Source organism: Lolium perenne, chromosome 5 (genome assembly GCF_019359855.2).
Source record: "Lolium perenne isolate Kyuss_39 chromosome 5, Kyuss_2.0, whole genome shotgun sequence".
In the NCBI taxonomy this organism is placed as follows: domain Eukaryota; kingdom Viridiplantae; phylum Streptophyta; class Magnoliopsida; order Poales; family Poaceae; genus Lolium; species Lolium perenne.
Window position 1 is genome coordinate 215,649,489 of NC_067248.2, and position 27,385 is coordinate 215,676,873.

Sequence of the window (27,385 nt, forward strand, 5' to 3'; positions counted from 1 at the left end):
ACCTAAAAAGGATAATACAAAGATATCGACAATACAAGTTTCATCAATGAAACACCCGCCGCCGAGATGAAACCTTTTCATGACCCACACACTAGATTTAGCAGTTCATGATCAACTTCACATCTTTCAATAAATAGGTCTCTGCTCTAACCATCACCATATGCAGCCTACACAGAAATCACAAAATATCATGGAGGTGTAGCCATTTTCTCAATTTCATGGAGGTCGCATGTGTCATAATATTTTGCAGAAGTAGTGCATGAACACGCTTCAACTGGAGATACAAGTGAATACAGAATGAGGCTTTAGGGTAATTTTTTTTGGAGCATGAGGCTTTAGGGGAATGGTCAGGCTCGTACAGTATTGGGCCCAAAACTGCGTTCGAGCCATAATTCTAAGCAGATTTGCAGTCTCTCATGGCCCATGGTTCCATCCCTTTCAGTCGTGCATGCCTTCTCTCTGTGTCTGACACTCATAACCCCTGCCAACCCATCCCACACGGCTGCTCGCTTGCGGCGGCGACCCTTTTTTTTTGCGGCGGAGACGACCATTCAGTCAGACGTTCAGTCGGACCACACGACCTTCCAAACAAAGCATGGCCGGCCCAGACGCGGCGAGCCAAGCCAAGCAGACCAGACGCAGCACACAGCACAAATCGCATAGCAGATCGGCATCCTAGAACCCAGAGCTAGGCTGAGGCCAAGAACGCAGGCAGGCGCCGTTTTGTCCCTATCAGGCGCGCCTTTCCGAGTCCGATACGTCCCGATCACCGTCGCCGTCGCCGTCGCCGCCGCGGGGGCCATTCCTCCTCCGAACTGCTCTCTACCTTTCTCCTCTGTGTGCTCGCATGTGTCCGTGTTGGCAAATCGATCCCCGGCTTTCGCACGGCCCGAGTGGGGGCGCGCGGTCCGCTTTCCCCCGTCCCTCCGACTACCACCACGACGGACGGCCATCATGAGCGGCCGCGACCGGCGACCGGGGCATGGGTAAAAGAAGAGATTCCGTGCGGTTGCCTGCCGACAAATCTCGCCGTCGACGGACAGACGGCTCCGGTCAGTCCATCCATCGGGGCGGTCAAACGCTCGATGCGTCGTGTGGTTGACGATGGATTTGCATGCATGTGCGTGATCGAGTGCACATACTACGGACAACCATTGATGGCCACGTTCGTGCTGCAGGCGCTTTGCTTCCGGACACAGTGCTATTATATGTTTACGTGCACCGATCCTGCATGCCCAATGCCCATGATATATACATATAGATCTGCAAATGTTTTCCCCAGACTGAACCATGAGTACACACAGAACATGAGGCATGCATATGCATGCATGATCGATCGATCGATCGTGCATGCGCGCGCCATCTTTCGATCGTGCGTGCTAAAGCTGCTAGCCTTCCTCGCCAGAAATTCCGGAAGAGTTCTGACAAAAGAACTTCAGAACCCGGAGAAGGACGATGGACTCTACCCTTCCATGTCTTTATACAAGCCTCGCAGCTTTCGTCCACGGCTTTGCACAAGCTTGCTGCAGGCACTCGAGGCATCAATGTGCGCAGCCAGCATGCGAGCGATCGAGATCTGCAGGGAGGGTAGAAAGAAGACGCTCATTATGCAAGTCCGTGCACGCAGCATTGCCATGTCCGTATCGGTGTCGCCTCTGACCTAGCTTTTCCTCCTCCGTCGGCACGAAAAAGAAGAGCTAGCTAGTGTGGTGGCGACAAGTCTTTTGCGCTCACAAAGTTCTGGTTCCTACATTTGTCGCCACCGGTTACATGCATGTGCCTAATGCCTATGCATATACTGATATACATCAATTAGCGCTGATGGAATACGGTATCTAACCAGTCGATTATTAGGGTATGCGAAGGTACTAAAAAGGGCGCCACCTCTAGCGCTTGGTCTTGTGGATGTAGACTTCTTCACCTTTGTAGAAGCATCACAGGCCAGTTTCTCTCATAGGAAGCGCGATTTCTAATGTTCACCACCGCTGTGAGATCAGCTAGTTTGGTGTGGAGCGGGTTACCGTTAGTTGGGTTCGTGTGGTTGACGACTTTTTATGGTCCCCGATGTATCGTCGGTGAGGACAGGTGTGACCACTGGCGGAGCTATGTGCATGTCAGGGGGGGCAGTGCCCCCCCAACTTTTGACCATTCTTTGAAGATTTTTTTTGGGATAGGCTTAAATGGGATTTTTTTAACCTTTTGCCCCCCAAACTTAGAGATTTTATATTTCACCCCCCAGCACTTCTTGCCTAGCTCCGCCACTGGGTGTGAACATGTTGTGTTGTTGTTGAGGCGAGCTTAGTTCTTATTGGTTTTCATTCGGTTTTTCTCTAAAAACTAGGTACTTTTTTGAGAAACACAGTACATAGACGCTCACATACACGCACATACACTCATCTCTATGTACACACGCACACCCTACACTTATGAGCATCTCCGGAAAACTAAGGCAGCGGATTGGATATGGAAATTGACGAAGTCACCATTTGTGTCTCGCTATTGTAGCACCCTGCCTTTTAATAAAGGCAAGATACCTGTGTATAGTGCTATTCCCGGGATCACTGATAGCACACACATTACAAAATATAGAAATCATTGCAATAGTATCAAATTACTACAACGTAGATCCACAGGAGATAAAATAAAGTCTTACAAATTGCATAGCCAAAATAGACTAGCTCAAATATAAATGTTCACAGCAAACACAACGGAAAATAACTGCAGTGAGCCTCCATTGTCTTCATGCGCCACAGGCAGACATGTTGGAATGTAGTCTCGAGATCCTACCTAGTAATCCTCCTCAGATGAACCTGCACGTTTGAATATGCAGCCCCACGAATGGAGGTCAGTACAATGATGTACTGGCAAATGACACTTATATGGTGGATGTTTTTAGGCATGACTATCTACATGATATTTGGCAAGTGGAGTTTAGGCAAATTTGCATAAAGCCAATTTTATCCTACATTTTATTTAAAACAAAACATTTTATAACTCTTGAAAAGATTTTTACAAAAAGGCACAAAGTCAAGATGACTCCCAGGTCACCACCACATACCATGGTTTTCACTTCCAGGTACGTAGCCCTGGGGCCACTCAACCAGGATAAACCTCAGGTCACCACCACATACGAGAACATATCTAGTGATACCACCCTTTAAATGATACCATGATACCGTACAAAAAAAGTATTTTTATACGTGCTAAAAAATTATACGAAAAATTGTGAGTGCTCATGAAGCATGTTCCTACATCATCACAAAATTTCATATCCAAACTCGACATGGACACTGAGAAACAAAAAAGAGAAAATCAGCATGAATAGTGCTACCTAGTGTCACAAAAAGACAAAATCAGAAAATCCACTATTCATGCTGATTTTCTCTTTTTTGTTTCTCAGTGTCCATGTCGAGTTTGGATATGAAATTTTGTGATGATGTAGGAACATGCTTCATGAGCACTCACAATTTTTCGTATAATTTTTTAGCACGTATAAAAATACTTTTTTTGTACGGTATCATGGTATCATTTAAAGGGTGGTATCACTAGATATGTTCTCGTATGTAGCCCTGGGAAAACCCCGTCCTATGTTTCTACACAAACTTTTAATTCAGAAAAGGTGATGAGATTATTCCGTACTTCCTTGTCTAGAGACTCAAATTGTCCATAACCGGGGACACGGCTAAGATCTTAGTTTTTAACTCTGCAGAGGTTGTGCACTTTCACCTTACGACCCATTCTACCCAGAGAGAAGAATGAGACGAGACCTTTCAGAAGGAGAGAGCAACCATACCCGCAAGACCCGTTCCCACCTATAATTCTGCTACCAGCCAATGTCTTGCAACAAGTTGAACCCTCGCATCTTACTCAATCAAGACAGAGCCCATAATATCATAAGGCTGCACTGGAAGTACACTAAACACGGAAGACATAGCAATCTCTTTGTTCCTGGGTGGCAAACCACAAGTGTACTCACCCCCCAGGTCACCACCACATACCATGGTTTTCATGGCCAGGTATGTAGCCCCAGATAGCCACTCAACATAATCCAAAGCCACACCAATTCCACCCAGGTGTTTCATTAAGGTTATTAACTTTAAATTTTTTCCAAACAACACTTTAACCAACAAGTAAAACCAAGCATTGGCATCATTTTTAAACCACTTCTGACAATCCTAGCAGTTTGTGTTTAAAGGGTGGCTACACACTACTAGGATCTAAGCAAAGCATATATATTTCACTTTTGAAAACAAAAACCCTACCATGCATACTAATTGAAATCACTAATGCATAACATAAAATAGATAGGATTTGAATGTCACTTGCCTTGATCAAAGCAACCCGCACAAACACAGCAATCACAAGAGTAACCTTGACCTCCTCCACAATCTATTCAGACGAACACAACAAAAATAAACAAACACTCGATATGAACAATCATAGACATGTATGCATGCATGCTATGCAACAATTTAACTTCACAAGAGAGGTGGTGTGTAAGTGTTGCATTATGTGCTCTCTGATATGTGTCATATTAATAAAATATTCTGGACATTTAATTTGATTGAGAAAAACCATTAATCGAGTATCTACTTAACATATACAATCTTAATAATTATCTACTGCAAGCATTATGTGTTGTAAAAATATGAATTAGACCTCCCTGGATAGGTTACAGTAATACAAAAGTAGTGCAATTGGAATTATTCGAAAACGATTTATAGAATTTGAATTATCTTCGAATTACTGATTCAGATAGATTTTACTAAAGCAAGTTTGTGCACGTATCAAAGTTGTACAACTCCTATGCCAAGTTGAAGTACATGTTCTGAGGATTCCAGAAAGTACAAAATCATCAATTTTGGCCCAGTATATTATTTTATAAAAAATTTATAGTGTAATCTGGTCTATTTCTCTATTTGAAATTTAACACGAGATCTATCAAAGTACCTATGTCATATTATTACATAAACGTGTAGTACATACTGTAAGATTTCCAAAACTATAAAGTTTGTAAAATTTGGCCCTACGGTTGATTTTATACGAATTTTACAAGTTGGACAGCAAATCTGAGATTCAAAATCGAGTTTAAAAACTGTTTGACCTGGTTTGACTGGCGCGTGCTGACTGGGCTGCCACGCGGCGCACTCGGATTGGCCGCGGGGGAAGTCACGCGGATCGCCCTCCCCTGGGCCGGCCGTGGCCGTTAGATCTATCCTACAGCTGAGATCTAAAAAGCAAAAAGAAAAGAAAAATAGAAACAAAAGATAGGGGAGGAGCTCACCTGGCCGGCCGGGGTTGGGGAAGACGGCGGCGGGCGGCTCGGGCGGACGGGGCGGCGACGCTGCGGCGGGGTCTGGCGGTGGCGAGGGCGGCTACGGCGCGCGGCGCGACGCGCAGAGAAGATTGGCGGCGGCGGCGCGGCAATCTGCGGGCTAGGGCGGCGGCGAAGGGCGGCTGGAGGCGGCCGTTGCCGGCGCAGCTCCGGCGAGCGATTGGCGGCGTTCGGAGACGCGAGGAGGGCTGCGGCTTGGGGCAAAAAGACGGCGGGGGTCCGGGGCCTTTTATAGGCGGCCTGGGCGTGCTCTCCAAGGCACGGACGTCGAGGTGGGGCCGGTTAGGGTTAGGGCGGCGGCGGCGAGGAGTCCGGGTCGGCCACGATTCGGAGGTGGAAGAAGACGCTGACGAGTGGGCCCCGCTGACGGGCGGGCCCCAGCTGTCTGTGAGAGAGAGGAGAAAAAAGAAAAAAAAAACAAAAGAGGGAGGCGGTGCGGGCGTGGGCCGTGTTTGGCAGGCCGGTGGGCTGATGCGGTCGGGCTGGCCCAACTCGGCCAGTCCGAACCGTTTTTTTTTCTTTTTACTGATTTTGACATAACTTTAGTTTTAGGTATCCAAATTGACCCAAACCAATTTCTAAAATTTTGTAAAATTCAGGGCTTTGATTTAAACAATAGTGAACAAAGTTTTGGACCAAAATAGCATGGTACATAATTAGGACCTTTGCAAATAGGGTTTGTAGCTGTGGTTTTGTCATATTTGTGCTTAATATTTTATGTGAACAAACAAATGCAAAAATGAACATGAATGCATGCAAGTTTTTGATTTTTGAAAAACCTGGGATGTTACAGACTAACCCCCTTAAGATGAAGCACGTCCTCGGGCTTCGAAAAGGCTAGCAAATAGGTGTGGGTGATATCCTCGAAGATTTTCTTCATCTTCTCAAGTTGCCTCTTCCCCACTGTGGGGACTCCACTGAGCAGGACTATATAGTATTGGCGCGAGTATTCCTTTACCATGGGTATCTGACCTAGGCTAACCCCCTTAAAATGTTTATCCTAATATCACCATTATGCAATTGGGATGTAACTCGAACTATTGATATGAATGCATGTGATGCGCCACTATCAAATAAAACTATGCTGTAACGAGTTGAGTGAAAACATACCCATCACCGCATCAGGTTCATTCATCACTTCCTCCACATTGAGGTGGTTCGCCTGTCCCTTCTGGACTGGATTGTGTTTGATAACTTCATCAGGCTTTTTCTCAGGGCATCTATCCGCAAAGTGTCCAGTCTTCTTACACTTGAAGCATGTGATATGTGACAAGTCCCCTGAATTATGACGGTACTGTCCGTTGTTTCCATTGTGATGTCCATTACCTCCATTGCGACGATCATTGTTTCCATTTGGGTGACTATTGGAATGGTCTCCCTTGAGTCCTTCATTGTGCCTATGACCATTGTAGTTGTTGCCATTTCCTTTACTGAAATGACCATTATGCTTGTGTGAGTTGTGACTCCCACTTCCTTCAGAAGAATGGTGCTTCTTGTGGAACGGCTCAGTGTGGTTCTTACTATTGCTGAACTTCCTCTTGCGGTTCTCTTCCTTCGTGATGTTATTGTCCAGGGCGATGGCTTGATCAAGTAGGGACTGGTAACTGGGTGCGTAAGCTACAGTCAATGGAATCTTCAGTTCACCCTTAAGTCCATTGAGGAACTTCTCTTTTCTCTTCGCATCAGTGTCAATGTCTTCTGGGGCATACCTTGCCAAGGCACAAAAGTCATCCATGTACTCTTTCAAGGTCCTTCCTCCTTGCCTCAGGCTGCGGAATTCATCCCTCTTCAGGTTCATAATGCCTGATGAGATATGAGCAGTACGAAAACCTTCTTTGAACGTTTCCCAGTCTAGGTCATCAATGGGATGGGTGATTTGATATGTCTCCCACCACCTAGCAGCAGGTCCTTCCAACAGATGGGCAGTGAACCTTATCTTTTCAGCCTCCGTGCACTCACATGTGACTAAGTCCTTGCTGACAGAACGAAGCCAGTCATCAGCTACTATGGGCTCCGTGGCACTTGAGAACTTTGCGGGCTTGAGTCTCAAGAATCTGGCGAGTCTGTCTACTGGGGGTGGGGGTGGTGGTGGAGGTGGCGGTGGTGGTGGAGGTGGTGGATTGTTGTTGTTGTTCTGGGTGGTTTGGATGAACTGGGTCATCAACTGCATGAGCTGTGCCTGAGCTGTCATCATCTGATTCAGTGCGTCCTGAGTTGGGTCACGTCTTGGCGGCATCTGTTATAGTTTTAGCATAGACAAGAATCAAGATAGACAGATCTAGGGAGTAAAGTTTCCTACCCATGCACAAACAAGGCACACAACCAACAAAAACACTGAAAAAATAGAAATTCAAACTTTACTTAAACTTATCGAGTTTCGAAAATACGACTAAGATATACGGTACTGCCTTACATCAAATAGTAGGACAATACATAAGAGCGTAATGAAAATTCTAAAAAAAATCTAAAAGGGTCTTCTAACGCCTCTTGACTGCTCCATAGCAAGATAGTGGGCTTCCTTCCTCGCTTGCTTTCCTCTTCAAGTCGTTCCCCTCGACAGTCGGCGCCTCCTGAGTAGCTGGATGAGGTGGCGATGGCGGTATCTGTTTGACTAGATGCGCGCACTGCGCCTGTAGTGCCAAGATTATCGCCTGCTGTTTGAAGGTCTCATCCTGTAGCTTTTCATTGTCCGCCTTGAGTTGAACAACCTCAGCATCTAGTTCATCCCTCTGTTCCTTCAGCTCATAATACTTCAGATTGTTCTCCTGGAGGATTTGCTTGGTCAGGTCACAGTTGTTCATCTCCATACGCAGGTGATGCTCCATCTTCCGGGCGTACCTCTCCATGTCCTCGAACTGGATTGCCGTCCATGTCATGCCTTCACGATTTCCCTTAGTCCTGAAGCAAAATCCCGCGGAGTTGCGACGTTCGAAGTACTGGATGTCCAAATCCTCATCGATGTCGTTCTCGTACCTGTAGACGATGCGCGCTAATGCCTCCTGCATTGCCATCACTACTCCATCTTCCCAGTCTGGATACGTCCTCAGGTAGACCACGGTGTCGGTAACTGGCTGAACAAGACGTCCCTCAATGGTGGTCTCGATCTCCCAGCGTTCCACGACGTGTACATCAGATATCACGGCTCTCCCGCGGAACATGGGTGCGCGTATACTCAGAGACCTGCACACCCGAGACAGCGTGTCACTGAAAGGGGTGTCGTCCTCGGGGTAAGGGACCCAGAGCTTGGTGAAGGTGCCCATCTATATTTTGAAAAATGAGGCAAGGTTAGAATAGAATCAAATGAATAGATAAGTGAAGAATTAAGATTTTGATAATTATAACTCAAATAAATTTTATCCTATGGTTTTCCGAATCCTAGGGTCTCGATCCTACAGGCAACACTATGCTCTAATACCATTCTGTAGCACCCTACCTTTTAAATAAAGGCAAGATACCTGTGTATAGTGCTATTCCCGGGATCACTGATAGCACACACATTACAAAATATAGAAATCATTGCAATAGTATCAAATTACTACAACGTAGATCCACAGGAGATAAAATAAAGTCTTACAAATTGCATAGCCAAAATAGACTAGCTCAAATATAAATGTTCACAGCAAACACAACGGAAAATAACTGCAGTGAGCCTCCATTGTCTTCATGCGCCACAGGCAGACATGTTGGAATGTAGTCTCGAGATCCTACCTAGTAATCCTTCTCAGACGAACCTGCACGTTTGAATATGCAACCCCACGAATGTAGGTCAGTACAATGATGTACTGGCAAATGACACTTATATGGTGGATGTTTTTAGGCATGACTATCTACATGATATTTGGCAAGTGGAGTTTAGGCAAATTTGCATAAAGCCAATTTTATCCTACATTTTATTTAAAACAAAACATTTTATAACTCTTGAAAAGATTTTTACAAAAAGGCACAAAGTCAAGATGACTCCCAGGTCACCACCACATACCATGGTTTTCACTTCCAGGTACGTAGCCCTGGGGCCACTCAACCAGGATAAACCTCAGGTCACCACCACATACCATGGTTTTCACTGCCATGTATGTAGCCCTGGGAAAACCCCGTCCTATGTTTCTACACAAACTTTTAATTCAGAAAAGGTGATGAGATTATTCCGTACTTCCTTGTCTAGAGACTCAAATTGTCCATAACCGGGGACACGGCTAAGATCTTAGTTTTTAACTCTGCAGAGGTTGTGCACTTTCACCTTACGACCCATTCTACCCAGAGAGAAGAATGAGACGAGACCTTTCAGAAGGAGAGAGCAACCATACCCGCAAGACCCGTTCCCACCTATAATTCTGCTACCAGCCAATGTCTTGCAACAAGTTGAACCCTCGCATCTTACTCAATCAAGACAGAGCCCATAATATCATAAGGCTGCACTGGAAGTATACTAAACACGGAAGACATAGCAATCTCTTTGTTCCTGGGTGGCAAACCACAAGTGTACTCACCCCCCAGGTCACCACCACATACCATGGTTTTCATGGCCAGGTATGTAGCCCCAGGTAGCCACTCAACATAATCCAAAGCCACACCAATTCCACCCAGGTGTTTCATTAAGGTTATTAACTTTAATTTTTTTTCCAAACAACACTTTAACCAACAAGTAAAACCAAGCATTGGCATCATTTTTAAACCACTTCTGACAATCCTAGCAGTTTGTGTTTAAAGGGTGGCTACACACTACTAGGATCTAAGCATAGCATATATATTTCACTTTTGAAAACAAAAACCCTACCATGCATACTAATTGAAATCACTAATGCATAACATAAAATAGATAGGATTTGAATGTCACTTGCCTTGATCAAAGCAACCCGCACAAACACAGCAATCACAAGAGTAACCTTGACCTCCTCCATAATCTATTCAGACGAACACAACAAAAATAAACAAACACTCGATATGAACAATCATAGACATGTATGCATGCATGCTATGCAACAATTTAACTTCACAAGAGGGGTGGTGTGTAAGTGTTGCATTATGTGCTCTCTGATATGTGTCATGTTAATAAAATATTCTGGACATTTAATTTGATTGAGAAAAACCATTAATCGAGTATCTACTTAACATATACAATCTTAATAATTAGCTACTTCAAGCATTATGTGTTGTAAAAATATGAATTAGACCTCCCTGGATAGGTTACAGTAATACAAAAGTAGTGTAATTGGAATAATTCGAAAACGATTTATAGAATTTGAATTATCTTCGAATTTCTGATTCGGATATATTTTACTAAAGAAAGTTTGTGCACGTATCAAAGTTGTACAACTCCTATGCCAAGTTGAAGTACATATTCTGAGGATTCCAGAAAGTACAAAATCATCAATTTTGGCCCAGTATATTATTTTATAAAAAATTTATAGTGTAATCTGGTCTATTTCTCTATTTGGAATTTAACACGAGATCTATCACAGTACCTATGTCATATTATTACATAAACGTGTAGTACATACTGTAAGCTTTCCAAAACTATAAAGTTTGTAAAATTTGGTCCTACGGTTGATTTTATACGAATTTTACAAGTTGGACAGCAAATCTGAGATTCAAAATCGAGTTTAAAAACTGTTTGACCTGGTTTGACTGGCGCGTGCTGACTGGGCTGCCACGCGGCGCGCTCGGATTGGCCGCGGGGGAAGTCACGCGGATCGCCCTCCCCTGGGCCGGCCGTGGCCGTTAGATCTATCCTACGGCTGAGATCTAAAAAGCAAAAAGAAAAGAAAAATAGAAACAAAAGATAGGGGAGGAGCTCACCTGGCCGGCCGGGGTTGGGGAAGACGGCGGCGGGCGGCTCGGGCGGACGGGGCGGCGGCGCTGCGGCGGGGTCTGGCGGTGGCGAGGGCGGCTACGGCGCGCGGCGCGACGCGGCAGAGAGATTGGCGGCGGCGGCGCGGCAATCTGCGGGCTAGGGCGGCGGCGAAGGGCGGCTGGAGGCGGCCGTTGCCGGCGCAGCTCCGGCGAGCGATTGGCGGCGTTCGGAGACGCGAGGAGGGCTGCGGCTTGGGGCAAAAAGACGGCGGGGGTCCGGGGCCTTTTATAGGCGGCCTGGGCGTGCTCTCCAAGGCACGGACGTCGAGGTGGGGCCGGTTAGGGTTAGGGCGACGGCGGCGGCGAGGAGTCCGGGTCGGCCACGATTCGGAGATGGAAGAAGACGCTGACGAGTGGGCCCCGCTGACGGGCGGGCCCCAGCTGTCTGTGAGAGAGAGGAGAAAAAAGAAAAAAAAAAGAAAAGAGGGAGGCGGTGCGGGCGTGGGCCGTGTTTGGCAGGCCGGTGGGCTGATGCGGTCGGGCTGGCCCAACTCGGCCAGTCCGAACCGTTTTTTTTTCTTTTTACTGATTTTGACATAACTTTAGTTTTAGGTATCCAAATTGACCTAAACCAATTTCTAAAATTTTGTAAAAATCAGGGCTTTGATTTAAACAATAGTGAACAAAGTTTTGGACCAAAATAGCATGGTACATAATTAGGACCTTTGCAAATAGGGTATGTAGCTGTGGTTTTGTCATATTTGTGCTTAATATTTTATGTGAACAAACAAATGCAAAAATGAACATGAATGCATGCAAGTTTTTGATTTTTGAAAAACCTGGGATGTTACAGCTATTGACGGAAACATCACCTCCCACTGAATGGATATTACGTCTTTATGAGACACCCAGATGTTAAACCTAACGCTTGAACTCTGGTGGACCGGGCAACCACCTTCCTAACCACCTCACCTCATATTGGTTCTTAGTTACTTTCTTATTAATTAATGAATATGACAAAGTTTTTACCTTTTATTAAAAAAGACAATAAAGATTTGTCAGAACTGATTTAAGATCGACAAATTAGCAGCGTCGACTGCTATCACTGCAGTGGCAGATTAGCCTGTCGACTTTTACTGATAAACATGCGACAGCAAACAAGCATCGCAGCTCGCAGATGCTGCTATCAGCTTGGGAAATGGCTCGATCGTGACATCAAATCATAGCCTGAGAGTGATCAGTAGGGCCTACGATTAGATGTTACAAAGCAACATTTCACGTAGCAGCAGGCCCCTCTGGATGACACTATTTGCACTGCGCCATCATAAGCAAAGCCTGCAGCGGCACAAGGCTAGGACTGGGCTAGGCTGACTTTGAATTTACTGTACTTTCTAGCGTTGACAGCGGAACCCAGTGCCGTGGCGGGGCGGTGACGTGGACAATGTTAGAAGTGAGCTTTCAGGCCACATTGTCACACAAGATAAGCACCTCAGTCGCTTCCTAAAGCGTCGCGCTGGATATATTTTCGGCTCCACTCGTATGCCCAAAACCTACTTCCGTTCGACACGACTCAATACGGTGTTTGGCATCTCGAGCCCGTTTTCGATCCACATGAAACGCTTCGGGTGCGCCGAACACAGCAAGAAGCCAAGCGGGGAATGGTGGGCACGACGGGTCATTGACACCGGAACGAAGCGTCGCAGCTTTGCATTAATGGTGACGAAGGGGCAAGCGAAACGTCCCATCGACGCTGCGCCTCCTCCATGTGTCGCTATCGTTCGCACGCCACCGCGTATTCCCGCTCTTTCTTCCCGCGGTTTCTGGCCTCTTCCCGCACTTTCTTCCCGCGTCTTCTCGCGACGTCGATGTCTATAAAAGTCCTCCTCCATTCAATGGTCGCCACCACAGCCGTCGGCATCCCTTTCTCCGCTGCAAACACATGCCTCGTCGCCTATGCACCACCTACCCAATGATGAACTGCGCCGACGACGGCCAGTTGCCTCCACCACCGTCTCCACCTCCACCTCCATCTCCACCACCACAGTAGTTCGACGTCGACCCGGAGGCTGCGGAGAACGAAGTGTGGGAGGAGGTGACGCTAACAGACACTATAGCGGCGTTCGACGCCGCCACGGAGGAAGAGGCGCGCTGGCGCCGGGCGGATGAGATGGGCGAGCAGTGGCGTGCTGAGCGGGAGCAGTGGCGCTGCCGTGCGGTCGAGAAGGAGCTGCGACGGCATGCGGACGAGCTGTACGAGCAACAGAGCATTGAGGAGATGCAGGAGCGGCTGCGGACGCGGGAGCTCCATCAATGGCAGCGGCAGGAGGAACTGGAGCAGCAGCTACGGGAGGAGGCAGTGGCAGCGGAAGAGGCGGCATGGGCGGCGGAGGCGGATACGTTGGCGGCGACTGTGGCAGCGCAAATGGAGGAGGAGGAGGACGATGACGACGACTTCGACTGGTCCGATGACGATGGGCCGGACCCGGATGAGGCGGCGGCACAACAACATGTGCTCCTCGAGTCGTTCGTGTCGCAGAAGAAGCCGCAGGACGACGCCCGTACCCGCCAGGAGGAGCAGGTTCGCTGATGCGGTGACCCAGCATACCACTGCATGTTGTAGTATACAAGTCATTGATATGATCTTCATGGGGACTTCTTCACAAATATCACATCCATCGGAGTGGTACAACAGAAACATTGCAGGTCATAATTAACACTCTAGATTATATTACAAACATGGTCTTAACAAGTTGGTATTCTCACAGGTCCGATGAGAACACCCTACGATATTACTTAAGTACTCTTACAACTCAAACTTAAAGATTACAACAAGCTCACCAACTTATTTAGGTAATCTACTACGCTACTCGGATCTAAGATGTCTAGGGTAAGACTCTATTCCTCTACCTCGGTGTTGTTAGCTCTGTAGACCATCCCATAATCCACGCCTTCCACTCCTCCCAATAGACCAGGCTCCTCGTAGACCAGCTCATAGTCCCCTTCTGGTGCTCCGTCGTTGGCCTCCTCTTCATTGTAACAGTCTAGTAAGGGTGTCAAAAGAAAGTGAGTACAGAGGTACTCAGCAAGTTCAAAAGAGAAAAGGTGTTTGATGCACTAGCTACGACCATTGATAAGATAATCACAGGTCAATGCATGTTTCAAAAACATATTTTCGAAAGGTTTATTTTATTTTGAAAACTATGCCCGTTTGTCTTTACAGGTTGACCAGAACTTCACGGAGTTCCTTTCCTGCCGCGTTCGTAGTTCCCTTCCAGGAACAGGGAGTGATAAGCCACAATTTAATACACTCTGCAGATGTGCATTACTTTTCCCATAAGAGAACGTATCCTCGTTGCCAACCGAGCTTAAGACTTTATCCACACTTCCTTGGTGTGATGCCAGGTATAAGAACCAAGCCAATCACTGCCTTCTTCGTGACCTCGCATACCCACCCTTTTGTCCATCTGCACATCCCTGGTAGACATCTCCCGTTCATACGGCTTTACACTCGATGTGCTACGGACAATCCATCATAGACGGTAGAGCGCTCTCATCCACGTGGATGGTGATTTAAAATGGTTTCCCAACCTACTGTTGTGTTATCACAACACCCAGCCAAGATCTATCCAGTCTGTTCATATGCAGAAGGGAAAATATACACCTCACTTCCCCAGAGCCATTATAGATCTGATGGTTAACGCGAAATGTACTTCGCCAGAATCACTAGAAGGCATTAGTGATTAGTCCTAGATGAGTAGGACCCTTGCAATGGAACCTCCACCGACCATAAACAATACCATGGTTCCATTGCCCACCACATAGTCATATTCATAATTGGAAAAGTACTTTTTTTATTTTCAGTGCAGGAATGATAAGTATATTGCTTTGTGAGTAAATTGATAGAAAATAATCAATATGACATGAGCAAGAGTGAACTTGCCTGGTGACTGTGAGATAATGCAGTTTGATGGTTTGAATGGAACCAGGATCTTGGGTTCTGAAAAGAAGCATCATTGTCCGATAAGGAGAATGTTATAAAATCCAAATGATGCATTGATACGTCCATTTTGCATCACTATTTTATATCATAATTTACTGTTATTCATTGATATATTTCATATTTGGAGATGATACTTATGTTATTTCATCTATTTTGCATGTTTCATGATTATTGGAGGATCGCGCACCGGAGTCAGGATTCTGCTGGAAAAAGCGTCGTCAGAATGCAATATTTCGGAAGATCAACAATTGACGGAAATTATATGAAAAATCCTATTTTTCCAGAAGACTAAGAGAGCCAGAAGGAGGAGCCGAGGAGGGCCGCCATGGGCCCCCCTCATAGGCCGGCGCGGGCCCTGCCCTGGCCACGCCGCCATGTGGGGAGGGGCCCACAGCCCCCTCTGGCCTCCTCTCCTTCGCGTACTTCTTCGTCCTGAAAACCTAAACTCCAGAGGATAGTCGCGAAGATTCACAGCCGCCTCTGCGGGGCGGAAAACACCAGAGAGAAAAGAGCTCTCCGGTAGGCTGAAATCTGCCGGGGAAATTCCCTCCCGGAGGGGGAAATCGACGCCATCGTCACCGACATCGAGCTGGACATCATCTCCATCATCATCACCATCATCTTCATCATCATCACCGCCGTCTCCACCGCTGCACATCGTCACCGCTGTAACAATTTGGGTTGGATCTTGATTGTTTGATAGGGGAAACTCTCCCGGTATTGATTTCTACTTGTTATTGATGCTATTGAGTGAAACCGTTGAACCAAGGTTTATGTTCAGATTGTTATTCATCATCATATCACCTCTGATCATGTTCCATATGATGTCCCGTGAGTAGTTCGTTTAGTTCTTGAGGACATGGGTGAAGTCTAAATGTTAGTAGTGAATTATGGTTGAGTAATATTCAATGTTATGATATTTAAGTTGTGGTGTTATTCTTCTAGTGGTGTCATGTGAACATCGACTACATGATACTTCACCTTTATGGGCCTAGGGGAATACATCTTGTACTCGTTTGCCAATTGCGGGGTTGCCGGAGTGACAGAAACCTGAACCCCCGTTGGTATATCGATGCAGGAGGGATAGCAGGATCACAGAGTTTAAGGCTGTGGTTAGATTTATCTTAATTACTTTCTTGTAGTTGCGGATGCTTGCAAGGGGTATAATCACAAGTATGTATTAGTCCTAGGAAGGGCGGTGCATTAGCATAGGTTCACCCACACAACACTTATCAAAACAGTGAAGATTAATCAGCTATATGAAGCGAAAGCACTAAACTAAATTCCCGTGTGTCCTCAAGAACGTTTGGTCATTATAAGTAAACAAACCGGCTTGTCCTTTGTGCTAAAAAGGATTGGGCCACTCACTGCAATTATTTTTCTCGCACTTTACTTACTCGTACTTTATTCAACTGCTACATCAAAACCCCCTGAATACTTGTCTGTGAGCATTTACAGTGAATCCTTCATCGAAACTGCTTGTCAACACCTTCTGCTCCTCGTTGGGTTCGACACTCTTACTTATTGAAAATACTACGATACACCCCCTATACTTGTGGGTCATCAAGACTATTTTCTGGCGCCGTTGGCGGGGAGTGAAGCGTTATTGGTAAGTGGAATTGGTAAGGAAACTTTTACTGTTTGTGCTGATTTTATTTCTGCCTGCTGCCATAATTCATTATGGAGAGATCTTCTCTTGAATTTTTATCTGGAAAATCTACTACTACTGCAAAGGTAGTGGATGAGGCGCCAAGTGAGGAAGATGTTCCATACAAAATACCTATGAAAATTATTGAACGTGTTGTGGATAACCGTTATACAGGGGATGGAACTGTCCATCCTGGTGATCATTTACTGTTCTTACATGAATTATGCGGTTTATTCAAGTGTGTGCAGGTATTGCTATGGATGAAGTGAGGAAGAAGCTATTCTCTATATCGCTGTCTGGTAAAGCGGCGCATTGGTATAAATTACTGAATAATGGGGATTCTCTTGAATGGAATGATATTGTGCCCCGATTTTATTCTAAATTCTATCCTCCAAGTGAAATTCACAAAGACTGGAACCGCATATATAATTTTTGGCCTCATGATGGAGAGAGTATTGCCCAAGCGTGGGGGAGATTGAAGTCTTTAATGCTCAAATGCCCCATTTATGAGCTTCCTGGTAATATTATCATTGATAATTTCTATGCAAGACTTTCTTTTCAAGACAAGACCTTGCTGGATACTTCTTGTTCTGGATCATTTACACGCAACAAAGAAGAGTTTAAAAGGGACCTTCTTAATCGGATTCAGGAGAATACTGAAGGATGGGAGAACGACAAAGATAGAGAGTCAGGTATAAATTATGATTATAACTAGTACAAATACCCGTGCGTTGCCACGGATCAACAAATTTTATTTCTCAATACACACATATATTTTTTAAAACTTTCTATGAAAATTTAAAATAAACCAGGGTTATCATAATGTACTACAACATGATAATACCGAACGCAGTAACATAACATCATTGTTGTGCATCTATGTGGTTGGAAGTTCTAGGTCTTCTTGTTTTTCTTCGGCAACAAGTTCCACACCTGAGTTATGGCCCATCATAACTGTCAACTCAACAACATCTCCTTTTGGATGTATTATTGTCTCACCAAACGCGGATGTTGCAAACACATGTATAACCGAAGGAATGTTTCTTTTCTAAATAGTTCAAACAACACTTCGGTATTCATAAATACGGAGTATCTGGAGACAACCCTGGATCGTAGCCTTCTGTGTCAAACATACAAAAGGGACTTAGTAAATCTTCAGTAATGGATGGGGTAAAAAAACTCCTGCAGCCGGGTGGTGCGGATGCTAATTGTTATAGGCAGCTTTCTCAAACCTCTTCAGGACATGTAAGCCAAAGAAAAATTAGGTGAAACATGGTTGCCATCGGTATTTTATTGCACGTCGTGTGTTTCTATGGCCCGGTCAATTTTGTTCTTGCCACACATGTTTAAACAGATAAACGTGGAATTATGTAGACAAAGATAGCCATAAAACATTTCCAATTTTTTTGTTTTGACTAAAATATAGTTTGATAAAAAAGAATAATTCAATATCATATGCACTTCAAACGTATCCTTTTATGACTTGCCTTACAATGATTGTCTCTCCAAGATTGTCTCCAAGAGAAACATGTGACTACGACTCCACAACGTCCATTGCTATCGTACCAAAAAGTTGAGTTAATGGCATCATCTCTCTCTAGTAATCTAGATAATATTAGGCTCGTCAGTATTATGTTCATGTTAAACCACAACTACTTCAAAAATGCTTGTAACTATGAAATTCAAATTAGACATTATGAATTTTATACCACTTAACACACGTTGACCAAAGGTAAATCTAGAAAAGGTGGCACTCTAAGTTCAATACTCCGCAGATTAAAAAAATCAATTTCAAGAAAGAAAATGATACTCCGTATCATAATCACAATACATCTTCATAGTAATAATATGTATACATGTTAAGAGAAGACCCTAAAACAAAGACAAATGATCTCAATTTTCATACAGGATGTAAATCTCAAACTGAAAGAATCTGTTTCTGAACCCAAGTACCAAAACTATGTTGCTTCAACAACTGCCTTAATAGCTCGTAGGCATCTTCAAGACACTTGCAAATGCAGAAGACGCCTGAATGAGAAGGTAGGATCATAAATAAATAAATATCAGGAACTTCATCATCCGCCGTGCAACTTGGCCTTTGTATTTCCACACCCCGTCTACTCTTATCCTAGGCTCTGTTAGCTTAACAATGTATATGTAAATGTCAACTGATCACATCAAGCCGAACTAAAAAAAAATGTTTTTTATTGTGGTGCAAATGAATCAGGATGACTCTGAAGAAAAATAACACTCGTTTATTTGCTGAAAGAGATAGTTCCAATCTGTGTACCATATAAAGAGTTCAACTCATAATTAAATCAATTTGGCTCACATATCAATTCATGATACCTTAAGATATGGTGGCATATAAAGAGTACTTTGTTTGAATTCTTAATTTTCACCTTTCTTAGTCGGTTGCATTCCAGTTTCAAGAAATTTTCGCCTTCTTAGTCAGTTGCATGCTTCTTTCAAGCGTCTTGACATAAAAGCCCATGTGTTTCTTAGTACAGAAAAAGCTTAATGTACAACTGAAAATTCCTGAACAATAGCAACATCTGTACTGTTTAGATAATTGCAATAGCAATAGCATGTATACTTTTAAGACAACGGCATACATGTGTTCTGGCAATTTTCTGGCCAGAAATTAACCACGATAGAAGATGCAAGCACATGATAACATGCCAGTGGGTATAGCTATGGGTACAATAAGTAAAATACACACAACTTGGTGAGGTCTCATACAGCTCAAGAGGCCATAACTTCTGATTGTTAGTAACACAACATGTAAAAAACTTGGCTTGCATCCACCGTCTACAATGTATATCTTTGATACACGAATCACTACAGGTCTACATATATTAGTACATATAGATCATATATATGCCTACATAAGCCCATACATGAGCAATTAAGCTGACATCAGTTCAACGAGAAAAGAAACATCCTGAGCTCAAACCTTAGATATACATATGAATAAGAAAGTGTACATGGCACAAAGAATCTGTTCGGTTGATCCATGGAGTCCATCAGCAATACCATCACCTCCATTGTGCAGCCTTCCTATTAACAACATCAATATGAGAGCATCTTGGCAGGCACAAGCACAGAGTGGGTCTTAAAGATCTTAAAATGAGAAACCATGACTGATATATTAGGAATATTGTCCATATGGCTAGAGGTAAATAAGTTAGGGATGATCACTGAAGGTTCGAAGCTAATACGGTACAGAACTCAAACTCATATGCAAAATATATATTGTATGAAAAGACATATTATTTTGAAGACGTTAGGGATAGCTAAGTCTAATCCATTAACTAATGGGATTCCATAAACTGGGTTAATTTAGCCACTTGCTTGAAGGCATGTCAGGATATTCATATAAAGAAATGACCGCTACTATTATCATGTGACTTTGACTCTTTAGTGGAATACCTAAAATGAAGCATAAAAAACGTCATAGTGACACTATCACTATGAGAAGCTAGTGCTAAAGTAAAATAGATTAGATTCCGCCCAACCTGTACTTGAAGATTTTGATTGGATGTATCTCGAACATAAAGAAGATTAACCTCAGTTACTCATTTCATTTTTTCCATACCACATGGCAATGCCTAATGGTATTTGCTAATGATAGTAGTGTCAACCGTGTGCAAGAAAGAGGACACTTCCAAGAGACACTAACTCTATAAATGGTTAAGCAACAATATAACCTGAAATAGTCTGCAGAAAAATGAAGTTAACATGATTTGACCAACCTACGAATGGTTACCCCAAGTGCCTGGAATTATAAAAAAGAAAAAGGAGAATATTTAATACTTCAGCCATATACACTTGGAACACTTGGAAGACTCCCTTGAGAAAACATAGGAGATGAATCATCTATTTTTAACAACTACATAACAAAGATTTAACATATCACTACTTCACGCCAGTACATATTTTTAAAAGTAGCATGTTTATGTTAAAAGAGGAGACATAAGTATTACGACATCGAAGAGAGTAGTTGCATCTTCTAAGCCACTGCATCATGATAAAGATAAACTCCATTTGGTGTGTACAAAACAAAAATGAAGAGCAAGTATTAGGCGACACTCACTCCATTAAAAAATATAATCATTTGTGGCATCCATATGATGCATGAACCAATTAACTTCCATATGAATAGAAGGGTCCAACACTATATAATGTGCCGGTTAGCAATAGTGAAAGCCAACATTTTCAGTATTACGGTGCAAATGTCCAGCCAAAAAAAAATCTTGTATAGCACAGAAACGTACAGAATACTAAAGTAGAATTCTATCTCAGATTTCCACTATGAAGTTACATTACCTAAAGGTTGAAGTGGTGAAGCACAGGAGAGGATTTCGTCGTGTGTGCTGCTTAGAACACGCCGAGTCTGGCCAAGACTGGTGGTGAGCATCTTGATTGACGCGGCACGCGTGGCTATGGCAGTCAGCGTCCTTGACGTTATGTGGTCTGCAGTTAATCTATTAGCTAAATAAAAGTAGGAGAACCAGAATACTAACATCTGGCAGTTTAGAAAATTTGTTTACCTTGCTCTGTTCATCTGATTCAAATTAGGAAGATGAAGAGCAGAATAAGGCTAAGGTGCATTATTCCTATCCGTACCCTGCACGCACACACACAAAAGTAGCACAGGTCCACGAAGATGACTCTGGAAGGTAGGGGAAAGGGAGGCATGTGACATCGATGGTTACTTACCGGTGCAGTGCAGGCCAATGAAGGTGAGTGGCAGGTGGGAGAGCACAGCGCTGGCATGAGCGTCATCACCTACTCAATTTGTGATGAGTCAGTTTTAACCCGTAAAATAGCATTATGTTTGATACTCCTAAGATAGCAAGGCCAATGTTACTCTCAAAACACTTACTTTATACATTAATATTTATTCGATTTTCATAAGTAACATCAGTTTACTACACCAGAACATCAACTCTAACTTAAGAAGGGGACTAAATGGACATACTTACTTAGCATTGATATAGAAGGTTGCCTGGGGAATCATCCAAGGCAACCTCTGTCTACAAGAAATTGGGAATAATGAAGATACAAGTACCAGCTAACACTATCGCATTTAAAATTCTAACCATATATGAGTTATTGAATTTATCGGCAGCCAACACCCCTAGAAAGCAACATTCCCTTTCAGATTAATAACCGAGAGATCTTGCTCGACATACTCCCCTGGATATATTCACTAGTAGAAAAAGGGGCAATAGGCCCGGTCCATTTGGGCCTTCAGACCCGGTTCCCGAACCGGGACCAATTAGGCGGGACTAAAGGGGGTACCCTTTAGTCCCGGTTCAAAGTTGCACCGGGCCTAAAGGCCTTGACACGTGGTGCGGCCAGGGACCTCACGGTGGAAGGCCTTTGGTCCCGGTTCGTGGTACGAACCGGGCCTAGGTTTCTCTGCCACGGCAGAGAATTGCTATTTCTCTGCCGCGGCACAGATTTAGGCTGTACCAGCGGCAGAGAAACAGGGCGTTTCTCTGCCGCGGCAGAGTTTCAGCAATGCATATATATCATTCAAGAAACCACAAAAAATCGTCATGAATATATATAGACATCGTCAACAGTACACGACATAGTCAACACAGTACACGTAATGCATGCATATTTACAATACAACATCTCCTCGACGAATTTCCTCCGCCGTCACGATCTTCCGATAGTGCTCTCCACCTGGGGTAAGGACCTCGGTAATAAAGAATCCCGCGATTTCCTCTTGAATTGCTTTTATTTGATCCGCTGTTATGAGAGTGTCCCGCAGGCGTGTCATCTATATTTAAAAAAGGAGATCAATATATGAATGGAACTCAATACAATAGATGGTACTAATTAAGATTAATTGTGAAAATTTGTTATCGTACACGAGTGTGGTGTATTTGGGCATCCCCACCCTTGGGACAGGACATGTCACGCATGAAGGTGCAGACGTAGTATCCACATAAGTTATTCCCTTGTTCCTGCCTCATACACTTTACGAAAAAATAGTTCGATCAAACTAATAATCAAGCATCGTATTGAAAGTAAATATCATATATAAAGTTTCACGGACATAGCTATATATATAGTACTACTTACAGGGTAATCTTCAAATGTAAGCTCCGGTTTCCATTTACCCGGAACAGTATTGATGAACCGTTTCCAAGCCCTGCCCGGCAAAAAATAATGAGTAAATGAGTAATTGATTAGTTGATGATATCTTCGAATTAGAACAGATGAAGATGCCAATACGAAATTGATTGAAACTACCTACGGAGGATGGCAGCCATGTCCGCCCATTCCGCATATTCTTTACGTTTCGAGTCCATGACTTTTACAACTCCAAGGGGAAGATCAATGATTAGGAGAATAAAGTGGAATCTGCACAAGCATAGCTCAATGATTACGAGAATAAAGTGGAAGGTGCACAAGCATAATATATGTTATATATAACACTCACTTGAAGTTGTAGGGAAAGAATATATCCTCTTTGTCTGCTTGCTTCTCTAAAAACATTACGATGTTGTCCTCTGTGTCCTTGGGGTACTGTCGAACCGTAACTTCATGAACTGTGTTTGGGGCTATGAACCCCAGCGGTAGGAGCTTGCCTCTTTTGTATTCCAGCTTCTTCATTCTGCATAATTAAATGTATAGCGTACACAAAGAATATAATGAGGATAATTGTTAGTGCAAATGAATGAGCTACAAACTTAATTACACAAATAAATCACTTACGAGGCAGTAGCAGCGATGACAGCTTTGTCGAGGGCGTCTTGATTGAATAAGCTGAAAGCAGTTCTTCTAACTCAAGGTTTATCTCGTCTTCCCGGAAGTAATGCTCATCTCTAAGATACACCGTGAAGTAGCTTTCACATCTTCGACGAGGCTTTCGGGTGCAGTCATGCAACCTTCGCATCGAGTCCCTAGACGCGCGAGCTCGCCAGGTTTGACGAGATCAGATCCGTATCTATACTTGTTTACCACTTGAGCCGTTGGATAGTAATCTTCGTACTCAGCGATGCTCCCGAGCTCTAGCCGCCCGTTCGATCATCGATGCCATCTACGGATCATGATAGGGCTCCACGATGAAGTGGGGTACGGCCTGAATGTCTGCTGTCCAAGCTGGGCGACTTTTTGCTTCTTTGCTCGCTCTAGAGGACTGTCCAAGAGAGCGGTCATAATCAGCTCTCAGCTCAGGTCTCTTCATTCTCGTCTCGGCAAAGTGCTTCAGCATGCTGCGGTGGAATAAACATCTTCTTCGGCGCAAGAAACGCCTTTTGCTCTTGATCTGCTCATGTGGTAACAACTGCGGAGTCTGTGCCCTCATTGGAGTTGATGATCTCTTCGGAGCTGTAGGAGGTGCCGCGGACCGCTTCCTCTTTTGCTTAGGTGGAGGCGGCGGAGTCTCCTGGCGAGGAGGAGGAGGCGGCGGAGTATTTTCACGCGGAGGAGACTGGTCATGGATAGGGGAATCATCATCGCGCAGAGGAGAATCTTCACGCGGAGGAGGCTGCACGAGGTGGTGGAGGAGGCGGAGGTGGCACTGCTTGTTGGCTTCTCACACTGGAAACACAATGTTCTCCTTCCGCCATTGCACGGTGGTTCTACGGGCTTCTCCCGGTTCTTTGATTTCCCCATCTTCACTGCAGGGTGCTCAACCACCAACACCTCATACTCTCTCAACAGATCATCCACCATCACAACAAAGAAAGTCGTCTTGGACCGGACGGCAATGGTAAGACCTTGTAGGTAAGAGGATGCCGACCGCCGCCTTGAAGGATAGGTTGAAAACTTTAACATGCAGCTCACAAGGACGGCTCTCAGTGAGATCATCCACGGGGGGGTAGCGAGGAGGCTCGACCACCTGGTCATCATCATCATCATTATCCACCTGCTGAGAGGAAGCCACGCTGCTTTTCCGGTGTGGTTGAGATTGCAGCAGGGCGAGGGCATTGAGCAGTGCAGGATCTACAGCCTGCCCCCGAGCCATCTGAGATGTAAGTACTTGGGTTACCATGGTTAATTGGGCTGTCATGGTGCTCATACCCTCCTCTAAGTTAGCCAGGCGGTCTGTTTCCCTTGCCTTCCTCCTCTCATGGCTTTTATCAGGAAATCTCTTCCTTTCCGCAGGAAAGCCATACTTCCACGGAACGGAGCCTGCTGTGCCTCGTGTTCGTCCGCCGTGTTCTTTGTTCCCAAGGGCGCGTGTCAGCTCATCGTTCTCTCTTTCGGGCTGGAACAACCCCGCCTCCACGTCCCTATGTGCTTGTTCCAGGGCATCAATGGGAACCTTCAGATGAGCTTTCTTATAGATGCACTTCCCTGTTTCTGGATCCAACGTTCCCCCAATCCCGTAGAACCACTCCTTGCACCGTTCGATCCAACCGTGTGTCCCTAATCTGATCCCTTTATCGGTCGATTCTGCCTCAGCTGCTGCCACTTAGGACGGTTAGCCACTGTATCCACTGGACCCAGAATTTGGTGATATAGCTTCAACGCAGCATTTGCCTTATTTATTTCCGACCTTCTCTTAAATTCTTCGACTCCGTCTTTGTACTTCACGAATTCGTCCCAGTGATTTTTTACCTTCTCACTGTCCGGAGTCTTCTTTAACTTGATAAGGCGGCGCAATCTTTTCTTGTGGCTCTTGAATAGTTCGACCATCTTCTTCTTGCCAAACTCGCGGAGGGCCTGCTCCATCTTGGCCTTTTCAGCGTCACCCCCCTCTTCGGGTACTATGTTGAAATGTGACATGAGCTTGTTCATAATGCTGTTTTTGGCTACATCATCGATATAAAGACCTTGAGCTTCTTCCTCTGCAGACAGCACTAGTCCCTTCGGCTTGTGCCATTCTCGAACGGTGATCGGGACGTGGTCCCTAACAAGCACTCCGCATTGAGCTATAAATGCCTTTGCACCTTTCTCTGGAGCAATCGGTTTACCATCCTTTTCGATGTGGGTGATGTCGTGCCTAACACCGTCATCCAACTTTTTGGCCGGGCCTCGCTTCCTCGACTTTACAGAAGAAGTGCTCGATCCGGAGGGCTAAAAAAGAAATAGTTCATAGTCAGTACAATTTAATTAGTTAATGCATCTAGTCGATCAACAGCGGCTTAATTAATTTATATACCTCGGTGATAACTACAGTTCGGGAGCCATTATGATGATCTTGTTCCTCACCGGCGCCACTAGGATCTTCTTCCTCAATATTCTCCGCTCCCTCACCGGAGTCATTCAAATAAGTTGCGGTGACATCGTCACCGCCATCATCTGGAATAACATCGTCGTCGCGATCATCGAGAGTACCGTTTGCTATGAGTTCCTCCATGAAATTTTCTTGAATTTCATCTCTATCCATGCTTTCTACAACGACCTGCAAGCTATACATAGAAACCATCATATGATCAAATTAAGGATAATGCAGAAAACTGAAAATGGAGTTACATATGTAGTTCTTAACTAAGGATCGATAATATAGTGCTGAAAGCGAATCTGCGATTACATGCATACATAGATCGGGTTCATGTTTATTTAACCCTAATACATATCAATCACTACTACAACCACTCAACCGCGCAGACCGGGTCCTAGAGGGCGCCGACCGGGTCCTGAGCCGCGCTGGGTGTACCCCCAAAGCCACGGAACAACAACGCGAGCATAGCTAACATGAGATCCCCGCATAACGCTCCATCCGGTCCTATACATGTTGTCTAACGCGTACATGTAACGGCGAATGTGCTGGTCCTCCGCTTCAATGCGCTGAGCTACCTCCTCCAGCGGGGCCGGCTCCCTCTGAAACGACCGTGGCCCATAAGACCTCCACCAAAGAATATCCGGGTCGACAACGGGACCCGGATTCCGCACCAAGGTGCGCGACCCGGAAGCTAAGACCTCCCAGTGCCACCCCGGCGGAGCCCAGTCCCGGACCTCCCCCATCTGCTCCATCTCCTCTAGAAGAGTCAGACCACGGCGCGGCGGCTGTCGCGGCATCGTAGCTACGAAAACAAATCATATATATATGTACCAACATTAACATAAATTAAAAAATAACTTCACTACTTTTATGTTAGTCGGCGCCGGCACTACCATTTGGGGGGCGCCGGCACTACATACTCTATTTTGGGGGCGCCGGCAGGGATTCGGCACTACCGTATTTGGGGGGCGCCATCACGAGCGTAGCGGTTACCGGCGCGCCGGCACTACATACTCTATTTTGGGGCCGCCGGCAGCGGCGTCGGCACTACCGTATTTGGGGGGCGCCATCGCGAGCATAGCGGTTACCGGCGCGGTGGCCCTCATAACTATTTTTGTAACAGTAACACTAACTAAATTTCTAACTATTTTAACTAAATTTTACTAACTTTTTTTCTAAATTTCTAACTATTTTAACTAAATTTCTAACTATTGTTTTAACTAAATTTCTAACTATTTTACTAACTAATTTTACTAACTTTTTTTCTAACTATTGTTTTAACTAATTTTCTAACTAAATTTCTAACTAATTTTACTAACTTTTTTTCTAACTAAATTTCTAACTAATTGTACTAACTTTTTTTCTAACTATTGTTTCTATATAATTAACCTAACAAATTAACTAATCTAACAAATA